The sequence below is a fragment of the Catharus ustulatus genome, chromosome 4 (assembly GCF_009819885.2).
Source record: "Catharus ustulatus isolate bCatUst1 chromosome 4, bCatUst1.pri.v2, whole genome shotgun sequence".
NCBI classification, from domain to species: Eukaryota; Metazoa; Chordata; class Aves; order Passeriformes; family Turdidae; genus Catharus; species Catharus ustulatus.
In genome coordinates this window covers 9,757,181-9,769,684 of record NC_046224.1, presented here as the reverse complement: position 1 = coordinate 9,769,684, position 12,504 = coordinate 9,757,181, and positions in this window count along the sequence as shown.

Below are 12,504 nucleotides of genomic sequence, written 5' to 3'. Positions count from 1 at the left end.
CATATCTGCCATCCCTACCATAAGGCACATTAAATGGCATTACATACCTACCTGTGGGCACATAACTTAGGGGAGCAGTGCATACCTCATAAAGTTAGACAGCTTTGTGGGAAGCCACAGAGCCAGATTTTATGAAATTTAGATGTCCCCGTGTCTTCAGCTGAATCTCAGTTTTAGTGTATACTGGAAAGGTAAAGTTTACAAGCCTTTCCTAAGTCCTCTCTTCCTTTCAGTACAAACCCCCGGCCGACAAATCCACTGCAAATAACACTGGCAGTTAAGTTCAAGAACTGTTTCTAAGCCTCAAAGAAAAGTCATTGTAACAGCTTGAGGCGTGGAGGAAGAGGAGTATGAGAACTGTTTCAAATGCTATTTCTTTAAAATGATCAAGCCTTTTGTAGGCCTGAAGAAGTATATTTTTACAAATTTGGTGGAATGTTTTCATGGTCACAGAATGACAAACTGGCTGAAGCTGGAAGGACCTTCTGGACAATCCCATTCAAGTGTCTACTCATGTTGGGCCATGCACAGCTGATTGCCCAGGAGCATGTACAGACAGCTTTTGAATATATCTAAGGGTGGAGACTGCACTGTATTTCTCTAATTCAATAGATTACTGATAAAAAACTTGCTATTTTACAATAATACAGCACCAAAGTTACAAATATGCCTGTGATCTAATTCAGCTACAGGGTTTCCTAAAGCAGCACAACCAAAAAAATACCTTCACTTTAGAGATTGCAGAACAGCAATAAGTACACTATGAATATAAATATCCAGCTCATTTCTCTTACCAGCTTTACTGTTAAAGTGTTGTAACTAACTGAAAAATAACTCATAAAGAATTCTAAACAAATTCTAAACTATTATTATAAACTCATTCACCTTAAAATAAACCTCAACCAGCTTGTTTTTTACTTTTTTTCTATTCCATCTATTAATTTAACATCTCAGATGAACTCTCACCAGCTGAAAGAGAATTTGTACTTTAACAAAGTTCATTTATATAGCACAGAGATATTCAGAGTTGTAACAGATTTAATGAAGTTTCTTAAAAGTTCCTGAAGTCCTTTGGACTAATTCACACAAAGAAATTCTGAGGATACAGAGAGATGAATCTACAATTTCAGCTAAAACAAGCAAATATTCCCTCCCACATGGATCCTCTCCCTTCTTTCATCTCATGTTTCCTCTTCCCCTGCCCTGAAGTATCTTTAAGTCATCATTTTGTCTATCTATAATTCCCTTAACACCTGTACTACATTTACAAAAATAAAAGTAAAAATAATCAGCTCTAACTCAGAAGGCACACAAAGAGAATCAAAGAGCAGCTGAGCACTCCCCACGAGTTCTGATGGGAGTGGTGGGGTATGACCTAACTGAGTTCTCAACTTTGCCCATTACCACAGTGTCTTTGATAATCTTATGACTGTAGAGAAGAAAAAAACTCCACATTTTATCATTAAAAGAATGGATTTATGCAAAGATTAAGAGGATATGCATCTACAGCTCTATGTTAAATAAATGGATGTTCTCTTTTCTCCTTTATGTTCTTCCTGTTGACCTAGAAAAGTGACTTTGAAATCTAAGATTCATCTTTGTAAAGTATGATCTAGATGATTTTTAAGACTTTTCTCTGGTTTACTTTCTGAGTTTGCAGCAAAATATGGAAGAAGAGTTCTACAGATTCAAATAGTTTCCTCTGTGTTGAACAGGTAACTCTCCCAATATCATTTTAGACATAAAAATCCACAAAATAAAATTAAATTAAGGAAATATACAATACAGCCAAAATTCCTACTCACTGAAGATATCTCCTTCCAGATAGAACTCAAGAGCAACAAATCAAAGCTCTTAAATGGCCAAGTTTTAATAACTGCCAATAGTCTCAGGTTTGAACTTATAGCTTTTTCTGTATTCTTCTTTCCATAATCTTGACCCAGTTCCTCCCTAAGGACTAGCTCCATTTTCAAATTTTATTTTATTTTTTCAAATCCCTTCGCAGTTAAGTCCCTTCCTAACTCATCACCAGAAGTTCCTGACTCACTTGCCTTTGGTAAATTTATGAAATGTTGAATTATTCAGCTGGTAGAAATGTTTTTTTCTGCTATCATGAGGATCACACAAATACCAGAGGACTACCACCTTGCCTTATTTGTTGCATTTTTGCCCTAAATTGCCTAGGACATCATTTCAGAAGTTTTTTATTCTCATAAAAAGAAAGAAATATATAAACACAAAAACCTAGTTACTAAAAATCAGTATCTTTGGACAAAACCCTGTAAGCATAGGCATAAAATTTCCCTTATAGCATGAACAGGCTGAAATACAACATTAAAATAAGAGTTTCAAAGTCCTGCTCAATTTTAAATTCGGACTGTTGTCATTTGGCTTTTATAGAACGCTATTTGAGAATTCTTATTTTATATCTACATTTAAGCAATTTTTCTCTAAATTAATTATAAGTGGTATAAAGCTTCATGTCTAATAAATCTTTATCAAAAGTGTATTTTTGACTCACATTTACTACTTAAAAATTAATAAATGGCAAGTGGAGTACCTCTTCACCAGATATTTTTAAGATCTAGACATTTCTAGAATTAGTAAATATCTTCAGCAATGAGGCTCACAGTACTTTCAAAAAAATCAAAATAATTTATTTGAGACTAATTTCATACCATTTTTCGGACCATTTTTCCTACGTACATGGAAGTTTAGCAAGGCAAAACGGGAGCATTAAGCAATATGAGTAATTTGATTTTTCCCTTCTCTGTACTCTTACACACAGAGTATTACACAACAGTTAAGACTGCAGTGGTTGGATTGAAGTTGTTATTTTTCTACAGGATTTACTCCCACCTTTGATAATTGTTCCTTCTTTCTCTTTTCCTTTCCTCAAGTAAACATTTGAAAATTTAACCACACAAAATTATTTCACTGTTCATGAAACACCTCTAGGAAACATCTCTTTATCCACAGTGTGGAGTTGATGTTTAACTGTTTATAGATTGTATTAATGATGTTCTAAAGCTCCTCTCAGGACTCCTGACACCATTGATCAAGAACACAGCCAGAAAAGGGTAATCCATGCAATAATCAGAAAATTTAGCATAACCCTAGCAGTTTAGTATGTGTTTTTAAGTATTAAGAAAATAAACTAAATTATCTCTACCACTGGGACAAGGGAGAAAGCCATACAAGTGTTGTTTAATTAGAACTTCTTATCTACTATTAACCTATTTTATAAAAATTAATTATGATAAAGGATTATGTTATATAAGACTACATTTCCCTTTAACATAGCATATGATTCTCTGAAAATAAAAATTATTTGTGTGGCTTATCTGTTCTCTAGAATGTTATTTTTATGCATCAATAGACAGACTTCTGATATTTTTCAAGGAATAAACAACTCTAAATTTTGCCACTTAGCTGGAAGTACGTTTATTATCACAACTCAAAAAAAGTTGAAATCAACATGCTATCATTCAGAAATTGCACTAAGGAGATATGAAACAAAAGGTGAGTTAGTTGCTGCTAGTAAGTATTAAATCAGTGATGTTGTTTTTGTTTTTCTAAAATATTATAGCTGGTACTTAAATTCACAAATCAGTATGGCAAATCAGATCAACATGGAAAATTATAACTAATAAAAGAGTTGCTTACCTTGAACTTCAGCTTTCCTTACAATCTTTAATTCTTTTTGTTTGTTTTGAAACCTAGTGGCTCCAGAAAGCAGCAGAGCGAGAATTGCCTGTGTCCCTGCGAATGTCCAGAGCAAAGAGGTTAGTCTGTGATATATTAGTCTCTCTAATCTCTTCATATCCTCCCTGGCACAGCTGAGTATTTTGTGTAGCCCTTAATACTGATCACAGACTGCAAAATCAGTGATTCCTACTCGTCATAGCAGGAGAGTAATTCAATTCCACATACTATTTTATAACATAACCATTTTATATAAGATTTAGCCTATCTAAGATACTTTTATTTAGAAATTCTTTACTTACAGGGCAGGAATATATCAGTGTTTTACCTTACTCCATTATGCATTTTTTCAAATAATTCTTTTTCAATTAGAAAGCTGTCAGTAATATAATTAATTAAAGTATAGGCAGCAGTGTACAAAAAAATATAAAGCCTAGCCAGTCCTGATCCAAAACCCGTTTGCCATGCGCCCTACTCTCACACACAAAACCCCAGCTGTGGACAGCTGCCAGTTCACACTTGCTTTTCCTGTCTGAGCTGGGGTTTTACAGCTGATACCACCATTCCTCAAGCAAACTAATGGGCAAGGTGGGATTTCTCATTTAGTTAGCAACATATTTGTGCAGAATGTTTTTTATCAGTGTTGTATTTAAAAAAAAAAAATTAAAAAACGATTTTAGGATTTTGTGGCTATACAGCTAGTAAAATCTGTTTGCCTGTTGTTTAGCTTCCCCAAGTTACTTATTGTTTTAATTTCTTCAAATTCCTAAATGTATCAAAGGGGTAAAGATTTTTAACATTCACAGTCTAATATTTCTTACCCACTTTATTTTTTCCCCTTTAATCTCAGTTAGTAAAATTGAAAACAACAAACCCAAAGCATAACTGGAATGAGCTGACCTAGCATGATTTCTACCCATAGACCAAAGCAGGTTACATCACACAAGGATTATAGATTAAGATTACTTTGCTGATTCTGTGAATGAAGAGCTCAGATTTTTTTTCTTTACTGTAGTTTTAAAATTTGGGTGGGCTCATTCAGCATCTCTTCACGTGTGTAGCTTCATCTGTGCATTTGCTATGTCATGTTTTAGGTGGAATGAAAATCAGTTTGACAGCTCTTTGCTTACTTCTAGCAGCTGCCCTTGTGCACATCTGTAACAGACATGACCCGTTCTAGATGGATCTTAAGCAGCTCCTATGCAGAATAACAGACAGCACTGGAATGAAAGTTCCCAAGATAAGATTCAAATGAGATATCTTACGTTTCCACTGTCCACATGACCAGTTCCTAATCCTTTAGACACAGCTATCCTATTGCTGAAATGCCTTTAAAGTCTCACTCTTCTTTACACTGTTTCAATATACCATTTACAGGTATACCTGTATAAAATAAAAACTTGCACTCAGGCATGTGCCAGTAAATTATCCATTAATATATTAAAAATCCCATTTAAATATTGTGAAAATTCCTATAAAATTTGTAGTATTTTCCCTGATCTCATAATCATATGGTTGAAGCTTATTCTAGACCACTACATTGTTGGACTACATATTACCATGTTGGACTTCTACTTTTTGGTTTGCTTTAACTCCTGTAGTGACTTGTGTATTCCATAGTGACATGCAAAATGAATTATGCTAAAATTTATGTATATTGGGCAAGGGAAATATCCTTGCTCTCTGCAAGCAACAGTTCTTCTAAATCATGACACTGCATTCATTACCAATGTCGTGTTTTAACACAGTTCAGCATCTGAGTAATAGTTTGAAGAAAGCTTCTGATAGTCCATCATTATTCATGCCAGGTAATTGATTAGCTGTCTCCACTGACTGAAGCTATCAACTGTGGATTGAAAAGCTGAAACTTCAGGTGACACATTTTCACTCCAACAGTCTGTTGGCCAGTTTCTGAGGCTTATGTTGAGACAAGTAACTTTGAATTGGTTTTCAGGATCTGCTGATTTTCTGTCACTGGAGTTTGTGTAAGGGGGTTTGTGCATGTTCCTTGACTCAGGTCTGGATCAATAGTAGAGTTCAGTGTGAGGGAATTGCCACCTTGACACTTTCTGATTTGCTGTGGTAGTGATTGAGTCTGTCACACTCTGCAATTTTCTTCAAGTCTCCCTTTTCAGGGTTACAGATGTAAGAGAGCCCTAAGACAAGTAGGAAAAAAAATCCCAAATAAAGAAATCAAGAACTGAAAAATTAAGGGTCTCATCTCAGAACTTTTCTTTAAAATTTTGCATTCTCATGTGCTCCTATTGTACATGAATAGTAGAAAGGTGAAATTCAGAAATGTTAATTGTGCAAACACAAAATAAACCAGTATCTTCAAACTTCTGAAGATTTTGTGAGCAAAATATTTCAGAATCACCATAAAGTCTGTCATAAAGTCACCATAAAGAACTTTAACTTAAAAATTAACATAACTAATCATTAAAATGTGGAAGAAAGCAGGATTAAACAAAAAATGCTGAATTGTGCTACTATGAAGCTTACTCTCACATAGAGTACATGATATTTAGAGCTGTACCTTCATTTTTAGAGTACTTCTATCAATTCTAAAAGGCCAGTTTCTTCCCACACATCTTATAGACCTTTATTTTCCTTTAAAATATAACTATAACTGTAACTATAATTATAACTAAATATAAATACAAATATAAATATAATTTTTTAAATAACTGCTTAGTTTATTTTCCATGCCATACACACCTGTGTGGGATGAACAGCAGAAGTGCAAACAGATCAGGTGTCAGGGAAGGGGCAATCCACCCACTGGCAGCCAAGGGAGGGAATAATGCCAGAGCAGATACCCACACTGCAGCCCATGGAGGACCCAACAATGGAGTCACTGAATATTCCATAAAGGAAGGACCTCCACCAGAATAGGCTCCTGACAAGGATTTGGCTGGTGCTGTCATTTCTGCTCCCATACTGGGTACTTTTTCCTGAAGGACCCATGAGGTTACCAGACTGTTCCTTTTATAACTACAGTAATTTTGCGATTATAAGCCGCACTTGATTATAAGCCACAGCTCCAGGTGTCAGCAACATTTAGGTCTTTGTCAATATATAAGCTACACCTGATTATAAGCTGCACTTTCGTTCACAGAGAACTTTCACAAAGTTGCCAATTAGTAACAGAATCGCGGTATCGTGGGGTTTACTGGCAGGTGCCGACTTTGGACACATTATTTCCAAGCAAAAAAAGATACAGACAATAGCTGTGGCAGCGCACTCTGCAAGTTTTATTAACAAGTGGAAAAAGATACGAACACTAGTGTGGTCATTTTACAAGCATTTCCAACGGATCCGCATTGCCTTTAAATAGTCACTCAGCTGGGCAGCCGCACAGCCGCACTGGCAGGCGGGCAGTTGGCCGGGCAGGCAGCTGCACGGGCAGGCGGAGAGCCCGGCAGCCAGAGAGCCGGGCAGGAAGGCAGGGAGTCGGGCGGGTGGGCAGCCGGGCAGCTGTGCAGGCGGACGGGGAGCCGCGCAGCTGCACAAGACTGAAAACACTGAAAAAATACAGAGAAATATTACAGGCTCACATCGACGGCGGTGCCCCACTGCTGGGGCCCGATGGCCTCTGGCGCAGCTCAGAGCTGCTGAGGGCTCTCACTTCCAGGTTGGAAAATTTCTGAACATTGTTCATATATAAGCCGCTCCAGAGTACAAGCCGCACTTCCAGGTATGGGCCAAAACTTTAGTCAAAATGGTGTGACTTATAATCGTGAAATTACTGTACATAAATTATAATTTATATACATATTTGTATGCATTATACAGTTCTGCTCAAATATCAATGATAAAAGCAAACAGGAACATCTGACAGGTATCCGGTATCTGAATACAAGTTTTCTGTTACTGATAGAAATATGAGCAGAAATTCTCTATATGCACGTGCTGTTCCACTTTATCTGTGTTTGTCTTAACCTTCATGCAAAGTACTGTCTCTGGTTACAGATGGAGGGAGAATATAAAGTTAGAGGCATCTGCTACTTTTCTGCCTCAACATTAAAAAAAATCCTTTCCAATCCAAGGTAACTGTTGCTTCACATTCATAAGAGCAGTGATTATTCTTGCTCATGAACTAAAGGAAATCTCAGTAACCACCTTCATTTCCATCCCATGTACGTTGCCTCAGATGACATTTTCCTACTCTTCTGTGCTAGAGTGATTTCGCAAGGAGGTGTTTTCTTTTTCCCTGAAAAATAGGGGGGTCATTTGGCAGAAACTGCCTTCTAGAATAGCCTTTTGTGCTTTAAGGTTGGCTGTGATTAAATTGTTATATTACTTCTGTAGAAAACTGGAGAAAATAGATCTAAGATCTCTTCCAGATCTCGGAGGAACAGAAGTTCTTGTTTCTCTTAGTTATATGCATAAAGGCAAAGGCCTCTTTCCACTGATGACTATTTCTCCTGACCAATCCTGCTTCTTCATGGTGTTCCAAATAGCATATTAAAAATACAGTATTCATTGATAATCTCTTCCAAAGATATCTCAGTTAAGAATAGAGCTTAACATTTCAAGTGTGGTATCTCCTTGTCAACATATGAAGCAATAAAACTCGTTGAAACATTTCAGAACACGTGAAATAAAATTTCACACTTCAACCACCATAATGTCTTTAAGTGTCATATATTTTTAAATCTAAATACCAATTTTCAATTTTTATTATTAATTCAGCAAGACTGTCTAACATACATCCATCGAAGCCATAAAACATAGAAAATTCAATTATTTTCCAGTTAAAATTAGTCTTTTTTTATCATTAGCTTATGAACATGCAGTCTTTCTTCTATTGCCTCCTCATCCTGCTTATTTAGGGTAGGAAGTATGTGGTTATATAAGCATAATATACATGTGATCAATCTAAATTTCGAAGAACTTTTGGAAAAAAAAAGTATTGTAGTTCATACCTTTCTAATTGGTTATTTCTATAATTCAAGTATTGATTAAGGATAGACATGACTTTTGCAAATAATTCAGAATTATAAAGACATTAGTATTTATCTTTAAACATCCATATGTAGTTTTATTTTATAATATGTCTCAATACTTGAACTTAACTTAAAAATCAGAAAAATACCAACAGATATTGCTGCAAATTTGAATGGTGCATACCCTGTATCACCAAACGCTTCCTAATTAATGGCAAAAATAGAAAACACAGACGCTGTATGTGCTAGCAAAATAAGGCTGATTAAACACATTCATTTCTTGTGTGCTGAACCTCTTAACAGTTAATTGGATTGACATCTTCCCCAGAGACACACCAGGAGGTGGCTTTTGAATTCAATAGAAGTCTACAACAGCAAATCATTGATCAGCGAAAGATCCCACTGACTGCCTTTAGTCTTGCATGAAGACTTACACTGTCTGAACATGACCATGATTTGTGAGCCCTGTACAGAGCCCAGCAACCATGGACTATCCCCATGCACTCAGTCTGTGGAAGGAGTTATAATTTATAGGGTGATAAAACATCAGATAATTCTGGTACAGAAGAAACTATTATTTTTCCCTCTGAAGCACACGGGGATCTGTTCAGCAACCTTATAACCTGAGCCCTAAATGAAATACACAATTTGCAGGAATTAGTTATGAGGTAACCTCCACCATAGATTACACCACACTGGTGCCATGGGACTGCACCAGAAGAAATGAAGCTCGAATTGTGAAGCACATTTATGCTCAGCCACAATCCTATTTCCTGCCCTCAAGCTTGAAGATGGAACTTCACCTTTTATATCTGTTATAAATCTTGTTTCCTTCCATTGCCTGCAAACTTGCTAGACATTTCCAGAGGCATAAACAGAAGCAAGCCAAAACAACTGCTTATGCTGTTAGTACAAATGCTTTTCCTTACTTCCAACATTTTAGCGCCTAATTGACAAACTCTTTTAAAAGATTCCATTCTCTCTTCCCAAAGTAAGAACATATTTATGACTTATTGTAATATAGCTTTGGTGAAAGTTTTGTTATAGTGGAAACATTTTCTGTAAATGCAGTTTATTACCTTGTTCCTACTACTTTAGGAAAGTTCTTTTATCTGTGACTGTCCAATTCAATATGTCTTCTGTAAAATTATACCCTGAGTTAATCTCAGTTAGGATTGGCTCGATTTTTTGCACAGTTCTCTTAATTTTGCTATACTATTAGAAGCAAGAAATTAAAGGTTTTGTTTTCCCAAACTGTGGTAAAATGCACTGAATATTCCTAGACAGGATTCAGAGATTTTTCTGGCAACTACTGGAGAAAATATATTACTTTCTTCAGCTGTGGAGATAGAATGTTCCCAAACTCATTACTGTTAATTGTCTTTTAGTCAAAAGTGAAAAGTAATTCTATATCTAGGGCTGTGTGGTCATCTGTGAGAACAGCAGGTTCAGTTCCATAACAATGATGAGAGAAATAATGACAAATGTTAAAAAAGAGTCCTTTGGAGCTCTACCCTTTAGAAAAGCATAGTTTTGACTAGGTCTCAAAAGTCCACTGTATTAGAGATACTTTTGTCTGCTTGATTGTTGTTACATCCCTTTCTGTATACACTTGCCATGCTTTTCAACCTTTCCTCCAACTGAACTGTAATTACTGGAAATACTGCTTACACAGATTTCTAAAAAGGATACCAAATGTACTACCGTTTTTATAAGAACATCAATCTGCTATATAATAAACACTGCTAGTGTGCAAGAGGGAAAATTAAGTCTTCAGGGAGCAGCAGGAGGAGAAAAAAGTATTTTAAAAGTACATTTAAGTTGTCTTTTCCAAACTCCACTCAAAGGTCACAAGTATTTAACTTCAATAATCTAATGATACAAGTGTAAAATGCAGACAGGATGAAAAATTCACAAGAAGAGGACGTTTTTCTTTTTTTACCATAATCAAGAGTTTTCTTGCAGGTACTTTAATTATTTACCTTGTCCTTTACAGTGCAGGATAAACAACCCTTTGCAATTTTCATTATCTAAAGAAATTACTGAGATTACAGTCACCTTGTGCCAGGGCTTCTCCTTTTCTGATATTGCCATGCTTTTCCCTTGAGCTGTGTTCCACTGCAGGGCACAGAAGTGCTAACTGCTGGCAGAGGTCACGACAGCTGCACTAGATAGAGAGTTGGTGCAGTTTTTACTGCAGGACAACTATTCACATAACTATTTCTTTATTTAGTTTTACAGAGTTAAGGTACTGCATATGGTAAATGGACAGTTATGCAAAGTTTATTGAGAAAATTCTCTAAATGCTGCTGTTGCTTATGCACAGGCAGACTAATGTGTTAAGTAGTCAGAGGAAAGTCCATAAGCACAGAGATGACAACATCAGTGAAAAAAAATTTTAGTAGGGATGATAAATTTTACACCACTCACAGCTCAAACAATAATTAATACCATATTAAAAAAGTCTAATAAAGAAGTTGACCTCTTCCTATATATGTTCCTATTCTTTATGGTAATTCACAGAACAAACACGACATCCAACAGTGTTCTTATTTTTGAAAGGTTAGTTGAAAGAAGATTTTTAATAATTTTAATAAGGCAAGGTTGGGAGGGAGGGAGGAAAAGTCCAGGTCTTCAGAAAGAGATGCAAAGTATGTTATGAAAGTGATTTATTATGCAAAGAGCAGAAGTCAAACCCAGCAAATTACATTACTCTGGTTGAAATGTCTTGCCTTTGGGTTGAAAGCATTGCTTTTTCTCTTTGGTCTGCAATGTGCCTTTCAAGTCTAGTTTCCATGTATATAATATTGCTGAATAAAAGTTTGCAATGGTAATGATTTATTGCTTCTAGTAAGAAGCAGTCAAAGGTTCATAAAAGGCCAGAGCTAAGCTAAACTTAATGCTAATGCCTCAGCAGAACAAGACATAATTTTTGAGAAAGGTTTGAGGTTTTGTCTCTTGTTTGTTTTTTCCTTTCCTTTTTGTTTTCCAGACAAACACATGGGAGAGAATGGGTAAAGTGTATTGAACAAGAGAATCAAAGGAAGGACCCTTTGCATGTGTTTATCTGGCTATGACTAGGTGTTTCTTTTATCCATTAATTACCAGAGTCCACATCTTTCACAATATATGAGCACCTGGACATGTCAGTAGGTAAGAATTACATTTTTTAAGGTGTAGAAACCGCGAGTGATTTCAGCTTGCTTCTCAGGCTAGCCCCTAGAGAACAGAGGCAAAAAAGGGGGGTGTTGAAAGGGGAAAGGGTGGGAATGTATCAAAGATTTTTCTTTAAACCTGGGATAAAAAAAGAGAAGATGAACACCAGTGTAAAGGACACAGAAAGATACTGTGGTTGTCATATTTTAGGTTACTAACAGAAGACCTTTCTTGCAGGTCATTAGTTTTTCCCTGTCTGTACATCTGTACACAAAACTGCCATGCATTCCCTTTTACGTGTATCACTGTCACTTTCACTGTCAAGAGGGGAGAAAGCAGTGTAACATTCCAAGTTTACCTTTCATCTATTGCATTACTTTACCATTCCAGAACTGTTTTGCTCCTATAAATTTTCATACTGGAAAAAAAAGAAAAAAAGAAGGAGATGTTTATCTCGATATATTGATGCAAAAGTATGAGAAAAAATGAGTTTACCAGTCTAGATTAACCTAAATTTTCTACTGATAAGAGACTGAATTTTCATTTTCCTTAGAGGCTGGGTACATCTTACCTATCTGGGCATCAGTAAAATACTTGAAATAGTGCCACACTGGTGAAAATTTGATAAGATTGAGATATTTGGGTTTGTGGAGTGCTGAAAAGCAAGAAATATAGAAAAGCACAGTAAAGAGCA